This window comes from Sparus aurata, chromosome 14 (assembly GCF_900880675.1).
Source record: "Sparus aurata chromosome 14, fSpaAur1.1, whole genome shotgun sequence".
Lineage (NCBI taxonomy): Eukaryota > Metazoa > Chordata > Actinopteri > Spariformes > Sparidae > Sparus > Sparus aurata.
Genome location: NC_044200.1, coordinates 10709952 through 10731790, shown reverse-complemented (window position 1 = coordinate 10731790; position 21839 = coordinate 10709952). Strand labels below are relative to the sequence as shown.

The 21839-nt window shown below is 41.9% G+C and overlaps 1 long non-coding RNA gene across 2 annotated transcripts in view; it reads right to left on the bottom strand.

Annotated features, from left to right (window-relative positions):
• LOC115595953 (uncharacterized) overlaps positions 1-11491 on the bottom strand; it is a 34251-nt gene extending 22760 nt beyond the window's left edge. The window contains exons 1-3 of one of the 2 annotated variants that reach the window (XR_003986830.1): positions 11389-11491; positions 10202-10643; positions 5343-5399 (exon numbers count right to left, since the gene is read on the bottom strand). This is a non-coding gene — a long non-coding RNA (uncharacterized LOC115595953). Of the gene's footprint in view, positions 1-5342; positions 5400-10201; positions 10726-11388 lie in introns of those variants that run through there. The other variant, XR_003986829.1, reaches the window with a different exon arrangement.
• Between the last annotated feature and the right edge of the window lie 10348 nt (positions 11492-21839).

The following is a 21839-nucleotide window of genomic DNA, read 5'->3' as shown; positions in this document are numbered from 1 at the left end:
CTTGCATCCTCCGTGGATACATCCTCTGCTCTGGGAATCATATTGTCCCAGAATCCCTGTCCACCTGGGCATTTCAGGTGTATCATAATGAGACACTCGCCTTACACCTCATAGACACACTTCAACTGCCTGTCATTCCGCCATTTCCATAGCTTGTCAAACATAATCCACACATGTACTAATCCTTCTGGAGTTGTGTCTATTATACTGTTTATCATGGGTCTGCAGTGTCTCCTTATGATTCCTCTGCATACTCGTTTCCAGATCCTTTGAACCAGATTTGTAAGGGGTCTTCAATACAGCCTGAGTCATCGTCCCTACGACTGCGCCATTGACCTCCTGAGGGCAAGTCTCCACCCAAGGGCTGGCTTTATTCACTGTCTGCTCCTAAAACCTCAAGCAAGGGAGAAATAAATCAGCGACTCTGTAGCAGCAGTGATCATCCAGCCCTCCCCATCATCAGCAGGGGCAGGCTTCTTCCTCATGAACAAAAGGGACAAACACCAAGTCCTTACATGCATGTCCCTACAACTACCAGGGTCTTGAAAACATTACCATAAAAAACAGGCATTCCCTATCACTGCAGACATCATCCATACTGATCCCATCAAGGTCAAGGCAGCACTGGACTGGACTGTGCCCATAGTTGGCAGTTGTCGTGCTTCCTGAGATTTGCTATTTCTACACCCCTCTCTCATTCCCATCCTCTCCCTTCCTGATGCATCATATCTGTGGGGGAGGCCAGTGCCTCTAATGCAAGAGTGGGTGCTGTTTCTCTCCCAGCGATCCACCCAGGACCACTGTTGAGATCCATGTTGGGGGCTGGTCTTGACCGACTACACGAACCTGGAATATATCTGGCTTTACATCTGTACGAATTCCTACCAGGACAGGTTTACTCTTTTTTTTTTTAACTAATTCAGCTTCTCACTTTTCTACCGCCAAGGCTCTAAGAATGTGAAGCGAGATGCCCTGTTCTTTCAGTCGAGCCTAAGGACACATCTGCCAGTGGAGAATCTCCCCACCAATCTTCTGAGGAAATTATCATGAATTAAAGCAGTGCACACTAGGCAGCTCCAAGTGGTTGACCTGCTAAAGATCTTTTGTCCTAGCTCACTTTGGCTCTCAACTTCATTTGGGGCGCTCTTCTTGCCTGGCCTGTCATCCTGGGGGGTGTCACACTGACATACCTCTGTCAACATTTCGGGTAGTCATGTCTTCTCAGGAACCTCAATTCGCACCATGTTTTTGGAAAGAGTTTTTTAATGTGTCACTATTAGCCTTTGTGCTGTTCCACCTGCAGACCATTGGCTCTGCAGTAGATCTCCTCTCACAACCCAGTCCTGGTCCAAACCACTGCTGAGGGTAGAGTCTGCACACACTAATTCCAGCTCTGCCACCAGCCTCCTCCAGATCTCGAGTGCTCCTTCGACTGTCAACCTGCTCTCTCTCCTGAACAAGAAAGGGTGACCAGCATCCCCTCTGTCAAAGCTTTTGTTCATCACTGTTGACGCAGCTGGATGTGGGCCTGGTTTACACTATATCCAGCTTAAGCCCCTCGCTACAACTAGGGACAGCGGTGTGAGTGGCTACAAGGGAGCTACCTCGGAGGATTGGCTCCTTGCTTCCTGGGTCCCACCTCCTCATCTCCAAAGTGATGAACCAGGCTGCAGTCCGCTGTACGAATGAGTTAGCCCTCCCCCAGACACCCACCCTCCCCTGGCTGATTAGTGGCTAACCTGCCTTCACTCTCAAGTCCCACCAGGTTGAGAGGTGTCTTGAGAACCTGGTCGACTGGGATAGGTACGGTCTGAGGATTGCTGCTCTATTTCAGACCTGTGCGTTTTAAACCTGAGTCGGGTCTGAGTCTTGACACTATTTTGGCCGACGTTTTTTCGGCATAAACTATTCATGAAAAGATTGATGAAAAATCCACTTTAATATCACTGTTGTTTTTAATGAAAGCATATCGTTACAGACCTTTAAACTCACTACATAGAGGACTTTCCCTTGCCCTGCCCTAGCCCTGGTCACATTATCATATTATGTCGTAATTTGTTTAGGAAATTATACACAGCAATTTTTATCCATTTCCCATTCCTTGGATCTAAGTTTAGTCACTTAAAATCCACTTACCTTTATATTTTTATCCAAACCCTAATCTGCTGGGGGATGAAAATATAGACGGGTTATGGAAAAATAATTTATTTGACCTTAACCTGCACTTTTACCAAACCATAGAATTCCTGTCTTATATTACAGAAGCCATAATTTTTTATTTGAATCATAAATTTGTTCTTCCTTTTAATCACTGAATTATCATTTAACTACGTTTTTTGTTTTCTTTGGGCCTGAACATATTTAGGTGAGTTGTCTGCAATATAAGAAAGAATAGGTATAATTTAGAATAGAGATCACAACCAGAAAAAAATCCTAACTCATGGATTGCTGATGACCCTGCATTCATACTATACATTTTATTTTATTTTTTAAAAAAGGACATTTTTCATATAGGCTTTTGCTCTTGTGTAAAAACTTTTGATACAAAATTATGGAAACGTTTTTTCTAAATATTAATCTGAGGTAAGTTAATCATGATTTTTGATTTTCAGGTATAGGATTTGGAAGAAATCAAGCTGATCCAACATTTTGCAGTGGGTCTGACGGACATGCTGTATGTTGAGTGACACCTGCAGAGGTCATCCATGAGCTAAAACTCTGCAGGGAGAGAAGCAGTGGAAGTGGAGGAGGAAGAAAGACGGCAGCGAAGACAGAGCGATGAGGAACAAGACCAAAGTGAGACAGGATCTACAATTAGTTCTGTATTGACTGTTTAAATCTTATTTTGGGAGCCGGAGCAGTTTTGAAATAGAGAACAAAACAATGAGTGAAGCAGGGTTAGACAAGCACAAGAAAACTTAAATGTCTTACTAATTAATTCAACTAACTTGTAATTTCTGCTTTATTTGCTAATAGCTATAAGGGAGTGACCTGCATCTAGATATTCTTTACTACTACTAAAGCTATCTTTATTTTTGTAAAACTTTACCAATACTCCACTACAATACACTTTCTGTAATTTTCACTCCTCTACAATCATCTGTCTGGCAAAGTTATTAGCTACTTTGACACTTGAGTTTTTAGAAGCAAAAACATAATGCTTTTATAATTCCGCTGGATACATTTCTAAACAGTCAAATCTTTAGATCTAGTATCATCAGCTACAATATTAAAACTGCTTCAATCAATAATTTACATATCCATTATTTTACTGAAGGGGTCTAATTAAACAGAATATGTACTTATTTTCTGAAATGTTTTGCTGCTAATTCATCTTCACTTTTACGAAAAAAAAATTAGCATGTAGGATTTGGACAGACAAGTTTAACATTTGGTAGTACTCTTCAGCAAATGATTTTAATGCCTTTTAACACATTTCCCACTAGACATGACAGAATAGCTAAAGTGCACTGAGGGTCTCCAGTGTAATCTCAACCCCCGGACATCACACGATAATGACCCAGGTCGAAGCTGGATGAGCTTTCACAACAAAATAAAATTTTCAAAACTCTTCTGTCGCACTCCATCAGTGAAACTCACATCCTGCTGCCAAGCATTGTTTAAACCCACAAAACTTTATTTCACATTCCAGCGAAGCTCTTAATGTTTCCAAACATACTAAATGTGTTGTGCTAAATTATGGGCGAATGGTATGAATTGATGCGAGAGACATGCAAAACTTTTCCATTTTGTGTCATAAAAAGAGAGCAATTTGGATTTGATTTTTCATTAATACAAGCATTGAAAACAATTTGGCTTCAGTGAATACTCTGGTAAGTTACACTGTCATAAGTGTGAGGGAGGGGTTTTTTTTCTCTCTAGGAAACACTTAAGATTAAGATGAACATCAGGTTTCGAGCAGTTTAAGAGAATTCTGAGCCTGATGAGTTGCAGCAACACTGTGGTATGAGAATTGACAGTTATCATACCGTGTATATTTGATTATATACAGTGCCAAATTCTACGCTATTGATGTTATGCTTTTTTAAAAATCTGTTAGGATATAGTATTTTGTGAGAATACTACAAAGCATTTGTTCCATCGGGTTTCAACCTATTTAAGGTCATAATAACAGATTGTATTAATTGTGTAATACTGTACACCTTGATTTTCTGAGATGGTTAAATAACTTTGAAAATTTCACACTGTTGCGACCTTGTCTTACACTTCAGGAGATATACTGCACCAATAAACTCAGCCAACAGGTTGTAAATGCAAAGTGAAACAAACAAGATATTCCTACTTGCAAGCAGGATTTTACTGAGGCCAGCGATAGGTACATCCAATGAAAGTATTTTTAAAGTAGTATCAATCTGACCTGGTTTTAGAAATGTCAGTGGAAAAAAGAACTCTTTTCTTTCCTTTAACTTGTCTTCCAGCATTTTCAAGCTGAAGAATCACAGCTGTCTATATTGAGTGATGTTATTCATTCAATCCACAATCCACAATCCACTCAAAACCACATTTTCAAATCAAATGCATGACTAAAACACAATGTTCTGATTTACGAGGAGTCAAAGCCATCATGATTGTAGGATCAACATCAAAACAAAAAAAATTACCAAGCAACTATTCTATTTCTTCCCAGGGACTCGGTCTTACATAAAATCCACCATGATCAAATCCCCCTTAACTCCGCTACAGCATTACGACGCTCCAAACTAAAGTCAGGCATTGTTCTCCCTCACTGGGTAAATCAGAATGCTGATGGTGTTGCTGGACAAACCACGGCTCATCGCTCAAATCTGATTTACCTTATTACTGTCTGTTGAAGATATTATCGTCTGTATTGAAGCATTAGACAGACTGTCAGTTTGAGCTTCAACCATATTTGTATGCAATTGATTGTGTTGGGTTTTTTTCTCCTTCAAAATTCTGAAGATATTATCAAGGAATCTGATTTGATAGATGAAGCTTACAGTTATATTTCATTCTTAAAATTCTATAAAACCAGATTAATCCTTTCTCGATTAACAATGCATTTCTAAAGACATGTCTAACTAACGGAGAAACATATGAAGCCAAATGGGTTACACTGACGCTGTTTACTTAAAATATTTGTTTTAAACAAAGAAAAAAAGAGATGTGAAAACTTTACAATATTTCAGAGGCATAAAATTGCAATATTACAATAATACAGTAGCTCTGATCCTTTCACATTTCGGGTCTGAATCCTTAAATTCATGCTATTCTACTCAGTAAGAGTGTGACCATATTTCCCATATTCCTTTCTACACATACCAAGTCGATGTTTGTGCGTGTAAGCCCGACCATGTGCTCACCTGCATTGCAGTATCTTAGGCCTCGTGGTTCGGCGTCAGCTTGTGTCCTCACTTGCCCTGCGCCAAAGACAGAAGATGAAGAAATGGAGTCAAATCACAAACAAAAGTGGGGAAAGCCACTGCCCTGTTGTTTCAACCTGCACCTGTGAAAAGGCATTGAGGTCAGTGATTGATTGGGACGTGTGGTGCGCAGTTTTGTAGCGTGTCGTTCCCCCCACAGTGTGCCAATACAAGCTGAGCACAGAACATTCTTACCAGAACATTTCTGCTGATACATGTCAGTGCTGTTGGGCAAAAGACCAGCACGCATAAGTTTTGTTAGTAATCTATATTTAATGATTTACCTTTTTTCTACTTATATACAAAATATCAAATGCATAGTATTTTCATGAATTACACTGATAATATGAATCGAGGTGAAAGCTATTCCTATTCATTAAACAACTGAAATAGAGATGAGAAGAGAAGAATTTTTTTGCTTTGAGATAACTGACATGCAGACTGCCGAAAAGGGAGCAACTACTCAACATTATAAATGTGTTCATTTAGACTCTAATGATACAACACATTCATTATCTGCCCTTTAGGAAGGCCAAAGCACAAAGCAACAGCCCCGGCCCGTACGCATCTGGAGGCCTTTCGGCAAGGCGGAGGCTTAGATGGACACGTTCTCCGAACAAACACGCACTTCTACTATATTGACACAAAGTTCTACATCCACACTCAACAAGTAACAGCCAATACAGGCCACTGTTTTATTCCATGAACAGTGCAGTTCATTAAAATCCAAAGTATATCTCCTTTGTTCTTTGACAAACATGTATTCGTGAATATCTCTGTCGTGCTGCAGCGCCAGTGTGTCAATCCTGTTACTTTCTGGTTCAATCTTGCAGACACACAAATCAAACTGTTTTAAGATTTTGAAAACACATGAAAGAGGCTGAGTAGGTGGTTTCAGTGTGAATATCTGGTCCTATTTAATTCCTAAAAATCCCCTTTTATTGCAATATGTACACAAAACCTGCTCGAAAATTAGATTATGTACAATTATAGTTTAGTGCATGCTGGTTCAACATTTCTAACAATTACCTTGGCCACCATCTGATTCTTGGAACAAATGTCATCCAACATGAAATGTGTCTGAGAACAAACTGCGAACTCAATGACCTCAAAACTGAATCAATCCATGTCACATCTGCAACCAAACAATGATTACAGTTTGGGGAGTCTTGCTTTTGTGTGGTGGCTGCAACAGGAAACCTACTTAAATATTTCAGCCATTCATCTCTGACACAGAAGGGTTTATCAGTTATTTTTAGATGTTGTTCTTTCCATACAATCACAGCTTTAAAGAACACAAAGGGGATTCATAATCCTTCGCAGCGCCTCAACACTGGCCTTAATAAAGCCACTAGTACAGTTTGTGTAGGTGTTTTATGGTTTTCTTTGCCTCCTATGTACATAACGCGGGCAGCCTCTTTCAGCTGTGGGTATGTTAAAACTGAACCGGAAGAACCTGCACTGCTCCCCACAGAGCCCTGCTTCATTTGCTTTTCGTCTCTCCTTTCCTCACCCTCTCCCTCCCTCCCTCCCTCCCTCCCCATCTTCTCACAGGACTCGTGAACTCTCCATAAACCCGCAGATTCCCTCCAGAACGCTGCTGTCTATCTGACATCAGTAGAACTAGAAATAAAACAAAGAACAAGAATAAAGCTGAAATAGACAATAAGGTATAGTGAATGAAGAGAGGGGGAGACAGAGAGACAGGGAGGGAGAGAGAGAGAGAGAGAGAGAGAGAGAGAGAGAGAGAGGCAGGCCACATTGCAGAGGGTTGAATCAATGCAGTGGCCTGGTCTCTTTTTTTTTCCTCTCCCCTCTCTTTTTTTCATTTTTTTTCTCTCTCTCTCAAATGATTCACAGTGGAAAGAAAAGGCCTTTTCCTTGTCCTCAGTTGAACTCCACATCAGCTTCCTGTTAGAAAGGCAAGGAGGAAACACCCAGAGCAACACGCGCGTGCGCACATACGCACACACACAAAATACACACAGAGGAAGGCCTTCACTAGTGGATTCTTCGCTGCCAGAGAAATTAGGTCAAGCACTTAAATGCCCTGCACTGAGATGCGCAGAGATTTAAAACATGAAGTGTTCGGTGGGGACAGCAAAGGCACACCGGGACAACAAACATGCATGCACAAAAACGGTTGTTGCACTTGGAAATACACACTCACAGTGCTACATACTATACTGTCAGAGCGTGGTATGCCACACTATTATTACCAAAGAAAAAAAAAAACCTGAAATAATCTGTGACAGACGCCCACTGCTCCTACTGTTAATGCACCATCCATCTGTTCAGATTAGAACATGACAAGGTGGCTCAGACACGCAATAACAATAAAATAAATGATGTGTATTGAAAAAAGGCTAAGAAAAAACACCTTTTAAGTCCCTTCACAGGCAGGGACTAAAGTAATATGTGCACACATTTTCAAAACGCCAGAGGACCTGATTAGGGAGAGACAGGAGTCCTTGTGCGACTCTACAACACAGCTCAGGACAGGATGGGACAGCACTACACGCCACATTGCTGTATCAGCCGTGCATGCTGAAAATCCCCCCACTGCCTCCCGTCCTCTGACCTGAAATGGCCTTAAAGAAACAACACACCACATCACCATCACATCCAATCAACTATTCATAGAAAGGCTGGATTGCGCACGGCCTGATCTTGCCGTTTAGGGTTTCAATCAATTGCGTGAGATATGAGAGAGCGGGAGGGAGAGTGGGAGGGAGGATGAAGCTGTTCTGAAAGCAAATGAGAGAATATTTTGGTGAATCCAAGCCTCTTCTCCTCTCCACATTCGCCACTGCCAGTATGGCCCACAACGGGGCTCTGAGCTACAGGGTGGTGGGATACATCAGATGATAATCACGCCAATTTTCACTCTGCAGCCATGTGCTTTCTCCTGTCCTACTGACTCACAGTGGAGAAATGAGCCTCAGTCCATTGTCTGAGGGCCACCTGTGTTTCGGCTCTGTTTTCTCGAAGGCACAATGGCATTTTCCTGTTTATAGCAGTGACTGGGTTTGATAAACATGCAATATCTGGTTATTAATACATCTCATGAAAGCGCGTGTGTGTGAGACCGAGGGCTGCGGCCAAAAGGTCACCCGATCCTGTTCACTTTTCGGCCTCTGACACTTCAGTTCCTCTTTACAATAAAAGAGAGAAAAAAGAGACATGGACCGGGGGGAGAGAATATGAAATGTTTCTGACGGCCAACACAGATCTTTTCTTGAGAAACACTGCTACGTTGCAATTTCAACACACCAGTATGAGCAGAATCTTACCCGGCCGGTTGTCTAGCATGCAGACAAAGCTTTGAGAACACACACTCACATACAGACACAAAGCAAAATAGATAGCCAGGTGTGCTCGACGCCAGATATGATCAGAACGGACAAACAATCCCTTAAGATAAGCTGATAAAGTGTGGTGTCTGTGCCACTTTGACTTGAGTGTAAGGTGACTGCTGAGGGCAAAACTTATCTCTGCCATGAACGATATCTGTTGTATGATCTGAGACAACTAAACCATGAGACAACGAGGAACAACATCGTGACATGTTGAAATGTGCCGTAAAGTAAGACACTCGAATTTTAAATCCTGAATTTTTACACAGTGTAAAACTTAATGTGATTCTACTGCAAAGCATCACACTATCTATCTTAAATGCACTGTTGCATGTTTACTTTAGCTTTTCAGAGTAAAACATTGGCCAAAATGTCCTAACACTATTATTAAGGAAAATGTTCAATCAATTTATATAGTCTGTAGCCACAAGATGAAGATAAAATGAAAAATTGATTTAGGATATAAAACAGACCCTATAGGAATCTAAAAGCGTCTTATTTTTTCTGATCTTTAGTAGGAAATTCTACTACCTGATGAATGTGCAGCTCCTGTATAACTGTCCAAGCACACGCTCGCATGTGCTGCCAATATATATGATCGCACACGCACTCAGTTTGATTTCTGAATAGGATTCAAATTAAATTTAACATATTTTAGTCTTAAAGCAGCTCACTGCACACCTGAGAGACAGACTGGCAGCTCCACACAGGCCTTTTAACCATTAAAAATACATACAGCTGCTGCTGAGTTAGCTCCTCTCAGATTTCAATGAATTAATTTCATCAAAAACTTCACTGAGGGAAACCTCAGTGACACATCAGGGGAAACCGCACAGCTCCACCATATGCTGTCATGTCTTACATACACTGATTATCTCAGGGTAAACAGCTCGGGAGACGCTTTTCTAATCAAATGCACATTTTGCTGAAATCCTATAAATTGCTCACATGGACAGCGGGGATGTTTTTCCGCTGGATTGACGTGTGCTGCCTATCTTTGTTTGCATCGGGGACAACAAAGGGGAAGCTTATGCCTCTCTGCGAAGGGAAACTAGGGCACGAAAAGGCGACCTCTTTTCTTGTATTGCGAGGGAGAATTTACAGTCTGGCGATCATTTCACCTTCACGTAATGGCTGGAAGATGTTTGGGACTTGTTCTCAAATTTACAGACGATTATGTTAAGCTGCTGTTCAATGCGCGTTTTTCGCACCCTTGAAAGTTCCCCCTGAGGACTGTGGATCGCTTCAGTCATAACTGTGTCAATATCCACTGACCCAGTCTGGGGGAAATATATGGCTACATGCTTGCGCTTTTAAAAAAAAAGTACGCTTAAAATTGACAATGACGACAGCTTAGCTGTCAATTTTACGCACTTTGCGCAAACGCAAACCTCTAAAAAAAACGCTCGTCAAAGATAAAAGGGTAAATTGAAGACTACGCACCGACAGGTCTCAAGTTCAAGTTGGATGGTCTCTTCCTTCGGGATGTCCAAACTCCGAAGTCCGCGGGCTTTATATTTTCTAGACGGTGTCTCGTCCCCCTATTGTCTGGACCCAAATAGAGCAGAAAATAAAAAGCACAAGGCGACAATAATTGTAAAGAAAGTCGTCATGTCTGGACGAGCTGGGAGACGATCTCTGTGAGCGGCAACCGGACCACGGAAGAGTTGTACTCCCCCCCCACACCCCCCACCAACCCGTGTCCGTGTCTCTCTCCGCGGACGTCCAGCTCGGTTCAGTGGGGACAAACAGGCTGCAGACTGCGCCGCGCGTCCTGCGCCGCCGATGAACCAGATGCGTCAAGTTCAGCTGAGGTGAATCCCCGTTATACAACCAGCCTGGGTGTGCAGCAGCCCGCACTGTCGCGCAGCTTATTTAATGTCTCCTAAAGGAGGAAAAAAAAAGAAAAAGAAAAGGCGCATCACATTGAAATATCTGCAAAAACTAGGCTGTGTTGGGATGATTATTAAGGGCTGCCTCACTCCCCCCCTCTTGCTCCCTCCGCGGGTCTAAAAAGCACTATTTGTTGTTGTGAACTTACCTGATGTCAGCCCTTTGAAAAAACGTCATTTTAATTCTGTCATTCACTTTATTCTGATGGCAAGAAATAAATGGCCAAAAGCACAACCATGTAATTATAAACTAGAGTTCATTACCAGGAGGGGGGTATTAAAGGAGTAATACACTGCTGTTCACAAATATCAATCAGCCAAAAATAACTGTAAACTCACATTTTTTAGTGTCGCACGCACACTTCAGCTCCATCTTGGATTATTTTTTTAGAAATAAAAAGCATTTTTTTATTTATTTATCTGCGTCACCCCCTCCATCTTAATGTTCAACATCCAGCTGGTCACACGGTTTAGCCTTTTAGCTACAAAAGTCTTCACCATGTTCAGAATATGTATTTCAGCGTTCCAAATGTCGTGTTAAATAAAATAAAGTGCTACTTCACACCCTAAATGTGGCTGTGTCAGCTTCAAACACGGCTAGAAACACAACAGCATAACCCATTTTTACTCTAACAGTGGAGTTCATTCCTCATGCTAGCTGCAGGTTTAGCTCCACTGCTAATTAATATTTTCTTTTTCTTTTTTTTTTTTTAATGCTAGCTCATGGAACACACTCACGTGATTTCACACCTGTCCGCCTGCGTTAAGGAGCCTGTTTCACTTCCGTCCTCCTCGTGGAAGTTAACGAGGGGGCCTCAGGTTCAGACGCCACAGGTGACTTGAAGACAAGCCCGGACTTGTTGAGTTTTTGTTCTCCTCCGATATGCCTCACGGACACGTTATTGATTAATCAGCTGTGGAGATGAGGCGAGGCGGAGCAGTTAAAGGACCAATCTGTCAATCAAAGAAGTTATTCAAAAAATAAGTAAACAAATAAATGACCCCCTGACATCAGGAGCCGGCCGTTCACAGCTGCATGTGACCTCATCTGCTGCTTGGTGTGAACACATGATAATAAAAAGCATATTTAATGTAACAAATTGGACTTTAAAATAGCAGTATTTTTTTCTGCATGGGATCAAAATAGACTAATTTTTGAGTTTGCCTGGAAGGGATTGAGACTATTAGTGGAGCAGATTAGAGCAGATTATTCTCCATCTGCATGTTTGTGTATTTTTTAATGTGTTCTCTCTTTTTTTTTTTTACTTTTAAATACACACACATTGCTAAAACACACACACATAGGCAGTTATAAAGTTATTATGCACTTTATAAAATCGTTTTTTAGCAGAATAAAGACAACAAACAAAAAGTGATAATATACAGAGGAAATGAAATGTTACACTCCATTTTGTACTGAGGATAGACCCCTGCAGCCACTCTTTGAAAAATGTGGAGACAGAAATTAAAGTGCATATTAAATAAAGTGCATCACTTTTTAGATTTAGCCTACACACTCTTAAAAGAAACAGATTCAAATTAATTATTAACATGAATTCCATGGAACGTTTTAAAAACACACTCCCTCACTGATGCGATGTAAATGTGTAAAATAGCACCAAAGAGTGTGTTATTAAATGTGAAAAGATTTATCCAAAATAAAAGAAGCCATCCTTCAAAAACAAAACCAGCTCGCAGAAAAAGGTTTTCAAATCAAAAGCATCATACAAAAACATGATTTGTTTTTACAATTTGTGAGAGAAACAGAAATGTTTGTTCGACAATAATAATGTGGTGAAAAAGTACAACTCTGCTGTTCAGGAGAACACAGACTCTTCATGCTCGAGACACCGGTTGTGTGTCGTTTGATTTATTTATTTATTTTTTTGTCCTCTCTGTGCACATGAGTCGAAGCACTGGTCGGTCCCACTGTGAACCTGCAAAACAGAGCCCAGTGTATTGAGTGGTGATAAATCTGTATTGACCGGTGATATCACAGCCGCACTCTGTGACCATGACCTGTGTACAGTACACGTATATCCACCAGGACACACAGATACCATAGGATTAACCGTGTGTGTGTGTGTGTGTGTGTGTGTGTGTGTGTGTGTGTGTGTTCCTACAGCTCGGCTGTGTAGGGGCCGAGCATGTAGGTGATAGCTTACAGAGATTAGAAGGTGACATAGGTTCATTCTGAGATGGAGATTCACCTGGTGTGACCTCGTGACCAACAACACACACACTTACAGTTTTTCAAATTAAAATAAAGGCGAGTGTTGACAAGTATTAAAAACGGATCTCCTCTTTAAATGAAAGCCGTGTGAAGACTTTTAAATCATCGACTAACTGACTGCTTATTTTTTTTCATATGGTTCTTAACAAATGTGGGATTATTATCAATATGTAATTTATTATTGTTCTATATTGTCAAAACATTTGTGTGAAAAAAAATAGTTTTTAACACATTATAAAACCAACTCCTTTTTTCCCAACACACATAATAGTTTTTTTATGACATCATATAACTTTTGATAAAGTTTATCTTAATTAGCTGTCTGTAAACACACACACACAGACACACACACACACACACACACACACACACTGTTAATGGGAGCTTCTAAAGATCGACATGTTAATGTTATTTTATTATATATGATGTTTATTATTAAACATTATGGAACATATGGATGTAAGCTGATAGTACTTGCAGTTTTGGAAAGTCCTCAAGTGTACATTTGATCTACAAATATATTTTTGTTCCTTTTCATATATATTTCTGTGATGAAGAATTGTTAATGAAGTTTTTTTTTTAATTTTAATTGAACTGATTTCCCTAATTGCAACTGTTGCATTTCCCTGAACTGAATATTTATTCTATTCTTGTCTGTAAATTAAGATTGCTGACACCATAAAATAACTAGACTTAGGGCAACAGATAGTTATATTTTTCTTGGTCTTTATAAATAATTTTGCACAGTTGTAGAGTCAAGTGGTAGAGACGTGCCTGGGCAGTGATTGTCAAACAAAATACAGTAACGTAAAGCACTTAAGTAAAATATCACCTCAACCATGATATTAATCGCTGTCAGTCTCACTAATGGAGATACTGTAGATATGGTAATAAGCACTTATCATCCTAAACCTTGCACCTAAGTGGACTTGAGCAGTCGATACTCATCAATCTTTCATTTTAAACTATTTGTTGTCATTCACGAACATCAATTAAGAAAAAAGTATAGACAAAAGTATTGACAGTGCGATGGACAAGTATTGTATCCATCGTAAGCCTTCTTTGACAAGTTTTTTTTCTTTTCCGTAACTTGAATGGAGAGGAGTGGCGAGGACGAGGGAGAGCCGAATCTTGTGGAGGTGGCCAGGGTGCTCCATTTGGCATTGCTAATTTGCAATCAGACACTCTCTTTGAGCTTCTTCGCTACCACGTCTCAAGACAGTGTGGATGGCAGCTGAGACAAAGCTAGCATTCTCGGCCGCCCGAAGGCCCTTCTTAGTTTTATTTCAGGCCACTGCTCTCAGACACAGACCATTCTGCATGGAGCACCCCGAAGCCAGGAGAGGAGGAAGGAGCGAGTTCAGAGGAGGAGGAAGAGAGGCGTGGAAAAAGTGGGAGGAGGCTTTGTCCAGCGCCAAACTGCTGTCTCTCCACCACCTACCCTCCTCTTGCTGCTCCTTCCTCTCCTTGGATGGTACCCCGGCCTGTTCCCCCGCTAACATGCTGCAGTGCAGTGCCACGCCCCACCTAGCACCATGAAAAGACTTGAGATTTGGATCGATCGCGCTGCTCCGACCACGAGGGCCGATTACGACCTCTTTCACCTTTACCAATTTAGTTTGTCACTTTATGCCGGATCCTGACCTGGGTATGAGTTCCGTTTTGAGCTTTTCGATATCTGTGCCAAGGTTTTTGATAGTTTTAGCGGTAGTGAAATCCCCTTCCTCCCCCGGCAGCATCCATCTTCCCCACGTCTTCTGTCGTCGTTCATTGTTTTTCCCTGAAACTTTATAGTTTCTAACCCAGCTCATTTGAGGTCATTTTTATTATCTTGCAAGAGCAATACTCGTGTTTTGGTGGAGATATTTTATCAAATTGACCTGGAGAGTTTTTGACCTTCGCCACCAAGTTGACCCTAACTTCATCAAGCGGACCATGACATGACCGAGCCACACTAAATACAGTTTTGTTGAAAATGTAGCAGGTTTTAGACCAACTTTCATAACTTATAACATATATTAATTCTAGATACTCAAAACTCCTGTTGGTAATATAGTAGATTTTTGAATATCATTCCCAACTCATACTGACGCTTTCGGATGGTGGCCATGCGGACCTATAATCCTAAAGCGTCAGTATTTGACGAGATACCAGCAGGATTTGTAAGAACACAATTATCAGACCTGAACTCGACAGATGCCTTAAGTTTGCGCATCTAAGTCAGTATCGGGTCGGAAAAGTTGCTTCAAAGCTTACAACCCCCTCCCCTGTGATTGTTATGCACTCCATAAATTTTTATTAAAGTTGTGTTTGTACAGTGTAGGTTGGCTGAGCATGCGTGTTTTTACAGCAACGCCCTGTTTAGGGAAATAATGAAAATTAGTGAAGGGTAATAGCCATTCCTGGGCCTCACTGAGAGGATCACCAGTGCACTGTAACTTATATTTAATTAAACGGTTTATAGCTCTGCTATCAATACAAAAGTGTGTGCCTGAATGTGCACCTACATTATCGCTTTATTATCAGCGCTCCTGCGGTTGTGCAGTATGTTGCGGCTTGGTTGCCCCAGGTAACAGGTCAATGATTACCCAGAGGGCCTTGGGTGTCCTCAAGCGCAGGTCAGAAGCACTTCCCCACGAGGGAGAGGGACGACAGCGGGCTGCAGCTGCCGCCTGTAACTCTAGGCCTGTGCGGTTATCGGTGTCTGTCTTCAAATGCTGCATTGTGCTCACGTTGTGTATGTGGGCTGCGTTAAGGGCAGGGCCGCGCTTCAGGAGCTCATGCTGCACGAACGTGACGACATGATTCCTTTTTGCGCTAGTGGTCATTTTTTTTCGAGCGAGGAGGTGCTGCATTTTTTTGCGCTCACTGCCACGTGTTCAGCCGTGATAGGATCAACGAATCAATGGCTGGACCGCTGTCCTTCATTACGCAGCAGTAGTGTTTACAAGCAGGCCCGAAAAGTAAAGCTAACGGAAACACAGAGGGGGGAAAAACTGCCTCAGTCCTCTTTTGGTTTGGGCCATTTCCCACAGGTTGTCTCACTTATTAGCTGCTTTCCTGCGCGGGACCGAAGAGCACAATCCCTCTCAGTCTCACTCCAACGTGTAACAATGCCAGGAATGGCTGCATTTGTGCAGTACGACCATTAGGCAACATCCGACTGCCTAATTCATTCAATTTCTCCCACTGCCATGCCAGCACAATTGGCCTGAAAGGGCACAGTTGGGGGGCAGAGAAGGCTGGGAAGCTCGCTGCCGAAATGCAAGCAAGCTAAAGTCGGTCACACAGCTCTGACTGCAAGAGGGCCGGACGGGTTAAAGTACAGGACGAGAGCAGATCGTTGGGAAAATGGTGTCCTCGAGGCGATCCCGGCGGGGCTCGGCGGTCACCCTGACCCCCCACTCTGAGCTTGACCCTGACTGTATCTTTAGCAGCGAACGGTACAAATTACTGGATCATATGGCTCTACTTTCTCCCTTTCTCTTTCTCACTTTCCTTTTCGTCGGATGACCACAAACAGCCATTGTCGCTGCAGACCACGAGAACAATTGGGTTCTTATGCTGTGGCTGGTCAGGGGATGGGAGGGTAAACTTCAGCAATGACTGCACTAAGTAAATTATAGCTCCAATGGCCTGTGTGGTTTGGAGAGGCTGCGCATTGTGAGAGGTCCTGCAACTAAAACCACCAGTTCAGCACATTCAGTGCCTCTGCAGTGCAAAATGACGACGGCATGGCAAATGCAGGCGTTTTTTTTTTTGTTTTTTTTTTTCTTTTCCTCCTCGACTGGTTAACATTCATGTGACCGCTTTCAACTAACGGCGAGGGCTGCTAAGAAGCAAGCACGAGCAGCTATCTTTCGGAAAGCACTCACACTTTCGACTGTCCTGAGTCAAATCTTATGAAAACTGAATAATTGCGTGACTGCAGGGCAATGAAGGATTGCCACAGTCCTGGTCCCTCTCTCCCTCCCTCTCCCTTCCTCTCTCCCCCCTTCCCTCTCTCAGATCGAGGCTCCGCCTGTCCACTGTCCTCCCGCGCTCCGATCGCTCCACCCTCCCGCCCTATCCCCTTTCTACATGACATCATCTGCACATCTGTCGTCCCAACAGGGTGCTGGTGACACAGACAGGCCACAAAAATTAGTAGAGCTCTCTCCCTCTGCCTTTGTCACCATCTCTTTCTCTCCCTCTGGCTCTCAGTTTCTTGCTGTTGATCTTTCTCTCCCTGTCCCTCTGTCCTCCCTCTTCTTGTTCCTTCTTTCTATAGATGCTTTTCTTTCTGTCTTTCTGTCTTTCTTTCTTTCTTTCTTTCTCTCTTTAAACACCTTTTTTTTCCCCAGCACTCTTCCCAGCTGCAGTATGTCCTGTAATAAGACGGTTGCATCTCACCGTTTCCTACGATGTGGGACGTACATTTGAGCAGGCAGGAAACAGCCATTAAACTAAATGATCCATGGGCCTGACCCCAGCCTTGACCCGTGTGATTGTGAGCAAACTCAATCAGCTAGGTCAGCGCTAACATGATGTGACTCTTACAAACGTTGTCTTTTTTCATGACTTTCTCTGATTTGAGCTATTAGAGCCTGCTAAAACCGGTTAAGAGCTTGTGGTTACATCAATTTGTGTGTGTGTGTGTGTGTGTGAGGAAGAGAGTGGGAGCGATTTTGAGTGTGTTTCGCCTGTAAGGCCCGGCCCATTAAGGGCCAAGTATTGTCAAGGGAATAGAAACTTACAGAAGTGTAACACATGTTTGATTCCCAAAGCCCCAGCGCAATAATTCTCCACATGTGAATTACTAACAGATCAAATCAAGGCGTACTGGATCAAACCAGCTGCAGTAGAATAACAGTCTTTGGTGATGTAAATGCACAAATACAATTAAGTCTATAATTAACAAAGGTCGCCTCAACAAAATGTGCTTTTCTCCTCATATTTTCTCTTTAAAACGGGATGAAAGAGCAGCTCGTCGCCTCATCCTCAACACATTTTACTCACTCTTTTCTTTTTCAAAATACAATGCACGTTAAAACATTTTTTAAAACATATTTAATGAACCAGAACTAATCGCTGCAAGTTGACCTTAAGCTTCACTTTTGTTCCGGCAGTTTCGACTCAGATACCAGCACAGAATGCAGCAGATGGGACTTGAATGCAGGATTACTCTGGGGGATCAAGGGTCTGATGACCACCACACACTCTTCGACCAAAACCCAAAGTAATGAAATACTTAAATGCATGTTTTTCATCCACGAATCTGGATCATTAACATAACTTTAATAAAACACTTTAATAGGTTCTGTTGCTGAGGCCAAACTGCGTGCTGAAAACTGACAAATGCGGCTCTATAATATAATTAGATGCCTTCTTGTAGTTGCTGTGGACACTTAAGCAGATCTGATGGCTTGAATACTAATGTCTGGTTCTCGTGTAACTTACTGTAAAGTACTAAAAAAAGAAACGCCTGTCAGTAGGGAGGTTAAACATCGCTCTTTTCACATCCAATTCCTGTCTCAATTCATAGAGCACAAACTGATACCAAACAGCTTAAGATGATGCCGGAATAAAGTGTCGAAACATCCTTTTAATATGTGTTTTTTAAAGCTATTGTGTGTTCCAGATTAATGCAATATTCATGTAAAAAGCAGCCTTGAACATGATAATACTTTGATTTTAGGTTCACTAAAAGCGTACGAATCTGAAAAGAAAATCGCTACGTGTCCCGTGCTTTCCCGAACAAAACGTGACGGTTAAATTTTGAAAATTCGACGGTAGGAACCAAGATGGTGGAACCACGGAGGGGTGGTGGGAACTACAGGCTGCCGGACAGCCTCCTGTACTTTGAAACATAGGAGTAAAGAGCCCCCTTGAGGATCTCAAAATTACTCATTTTACACACACTGAAACGCCGCGACACGATGAAGTCAAACGCCCCTCAGGATCAACACCCAATACCTGTAAAGAATCTGAAATGAGTGGATAAGAAATGAAGAGAGAAGGCCACGGCATACGCATGAATCATTTCAAACCAAATGGTGACACTGCAATGCGATGATGAAACCATAATAAGCATATTTATACGGTAATCCCAGTGTCTGTTGTGACAAAGCGCACAAAAGCGGCTGTTCTTGTGCCCTGAAAGACAAAAAGATGGTGTTCGAGGGACCAGCTTGACCCTGACAGAGGAGTCTGATCTGAACTAAGACCTTCTCTGGTGTGTTGTCTCCCTCTGCAGCTGGAACTGTGTAATGGCAGAAGCTTTGGGCGCTCAACTCAAACAGCAAAAAGTGACAAAGTGAGGTGCAAAAGGCTAGAAACGTTGCACAAAGTTGAAATAAAAGCGGCCTCCTTGGCTGGAAAACACTGCACGCGCACTTAGTTTAAAGCAAACACTCTGCAGGCTTCATTCTTTCTAACCACTACAGGTGACAATTCCGCTTTTTAGGAGATTGTACTGCAAGATGTACACATATTTTGGCTTGGATGGAAAATGTCGATCTGGGGGGAACTTTTAGTTAACGCATTTGTAATTCATAACGATGGCAAAACGACTAATTAATGAGCGATAAGCAGCATCCAGAAGCAGCTATCCCTGTTGGGAATCTCTCTCCTAGATGAATCATAACTTACTTTTCAGTTTTTCCCCCTTTCGGTCGCTCGTGGCGGCTGAATTCAAACCCGTTCCTGGTGATGCCCCGTATCCATTTTGCTCAACATCTGCAACATGTTTACAACTCCAAATCTGTATTTCTACACCAAAAACATAAATCCCCTTTTACATAAAAGGAATAATTTCTGCGGACATTTATGTGCCTCGTGGCATTGTCGAAAATATGGCCCTCCCTTCATCTGCTCTCGAAAAGGTTCAAGATGCTTCAAAGACAATAATTGCTCAAAAGTGGAATTGTTGTTCTGCAACATGGAAACAATTTCCCCCCTGTCAGCTTTCATGGATGCTCTGACAGTGTAAATTAGATTTGATTACAAAGTAGTTTCTTTTAGCTGTGTCATAAATACTCTCTTTGCCTGTTCACCCCCGGGGTAATTTTGTTTTTTATCGGCAACACTCCGTAATCCCTTCAAAGTGCAGGGGGGCGACGTTCATTCTCCCTAACCGCACTCGGATTTTGTGTGCATTCCAGCATGCGTTTTAGCCCATTACACATATAAGCACCATGTGTTTGTCTTGCCGTATTATAGTCTAAACAATGCCTCTGACATTGCGGTGAGGCTTGAAAGCCACTCGAGTTGCATGTCGCTGTGTGCCAGAATTACCCATGTGCACTTGTCTGACCTAAACAAATTAAAGCCATCAGGGTGTCTTAGTGGATCAGAGACACACATGATATACGGGACCGGGGCCTTTGATGCACGTCTCTCCCCATACAATTATATCTCAAATGTCATACTTAAAGATTAAGGCTGGTTTTATACCGCATTTTTTTGACGAATCCTGTGAAAAAAAAACCCAAAAAACAACGTGTTAGTGTGTCTCAGTGCTGTCTGTGCCTCATGTGCGTCTTTTAAAGTGGTCACAAATATTGTACTTTCATACTTTAAGCATTGTGGGTGCAAAGTTGTAAACGTGGTAGGTACACGAAGGTTTATGACACGGAATGATCACAATATTCTTGATGGGACCAAACAGGTGTTCATGGACTTCAAAAACTGTTTTTTTTGTTGTTGTCAGTGTCTTTTTTACAGTCAGCTGTTTCACTTTAAATGTGGTGTAAATGCGTGTCAAATGCAATGACTGTCAGTGTTTTTATGGTGTTGGTAACAGTGATGGTGACAATATAATGCTTTGGGTGTTCTTTTTATCCATGATTTATTGGTATTCTTTCTGTTATCCACGTTTCACCACTGTCTCAAAACCGAACTGGGTTTCAGGGATATTACAAGTTTTCCTTCGAGTGTAACATGATACTCTTTAAAAAGTTTGGGAGTTTGTTTTTTTCCCATGCTTGGCATTATAATATTCTGTCCTGTTTATATTGATTTATTACATTTTTTGACGTCTCCAAACACTCTTTGAAAATCAGTTCTACTTTCTCCTTACTTGTTTCTTAGGGCAGCATGAACAGCATTATAATGCACAGTAACGATTCATACAGAGTAACTGAGTGTGGAGAGCTGCACTACCACGGTCTGGTCAGAAGCACTGACATTAGATTTAGCAGAAAACACATGAGACATCAGCAGATTTACTAGTGCTTCGCTCTATATATTCTCAACAATTGGTTCTAAACCTGGGGGTCCGGACGCTCAAGGGGATACAATTGCAATATAATTTCGCCAGATGGTTGTGGGAAAAAAAAAGATTAAATAAATATAAATAAATATATAATCTCGGGCCAGAGAACCAGTGTGCTTTTTAGGATATAAGGATTTATAGACTGAATCAGTGCGCCGACAATGACACTCACAGTTAGAAAACTTAATCTATATCATTCGAAACGGGCAAACTCGTTGACTTCTGTTGACATTTTTATTTAACATGTAAAGATACAGAGTCAAATATGGTGGTCTGACCTATCCGGCGTTTGCTGCAGTGCTTATTTTATGTACTGTGTTGCCACAAGATTCAATTTCCCACTTACTTAAGACAGAAGTTTTTCTCGTTGCAAAACAGTCATAACAACAATCACACATGGCTTCGGTTCGAATTTGCCTTCTGTCAGATCAGAAGCTGGCAAATCAAGCGTGTTCTACTGTGGTCCTTGGTCCCAGAATGATCTGCAGGCCGGGCTTGAACTTGAGACCCCTGTATCTTTAAATGAGTGGAGCCAGCTGCAGTTGCTACGCACATGCCTAAATATTGTTGCCCGGTCTACGGACCGTGTTATCAAATGTATTTTTGTAGTTACTGCTGCATTTGTGATCTGATATTGTTTGTGTTCTTGCCATGTCCTTGATGCTGCTATTTTGACCCTGTCCTGGCTAAGACGCGCGTGTA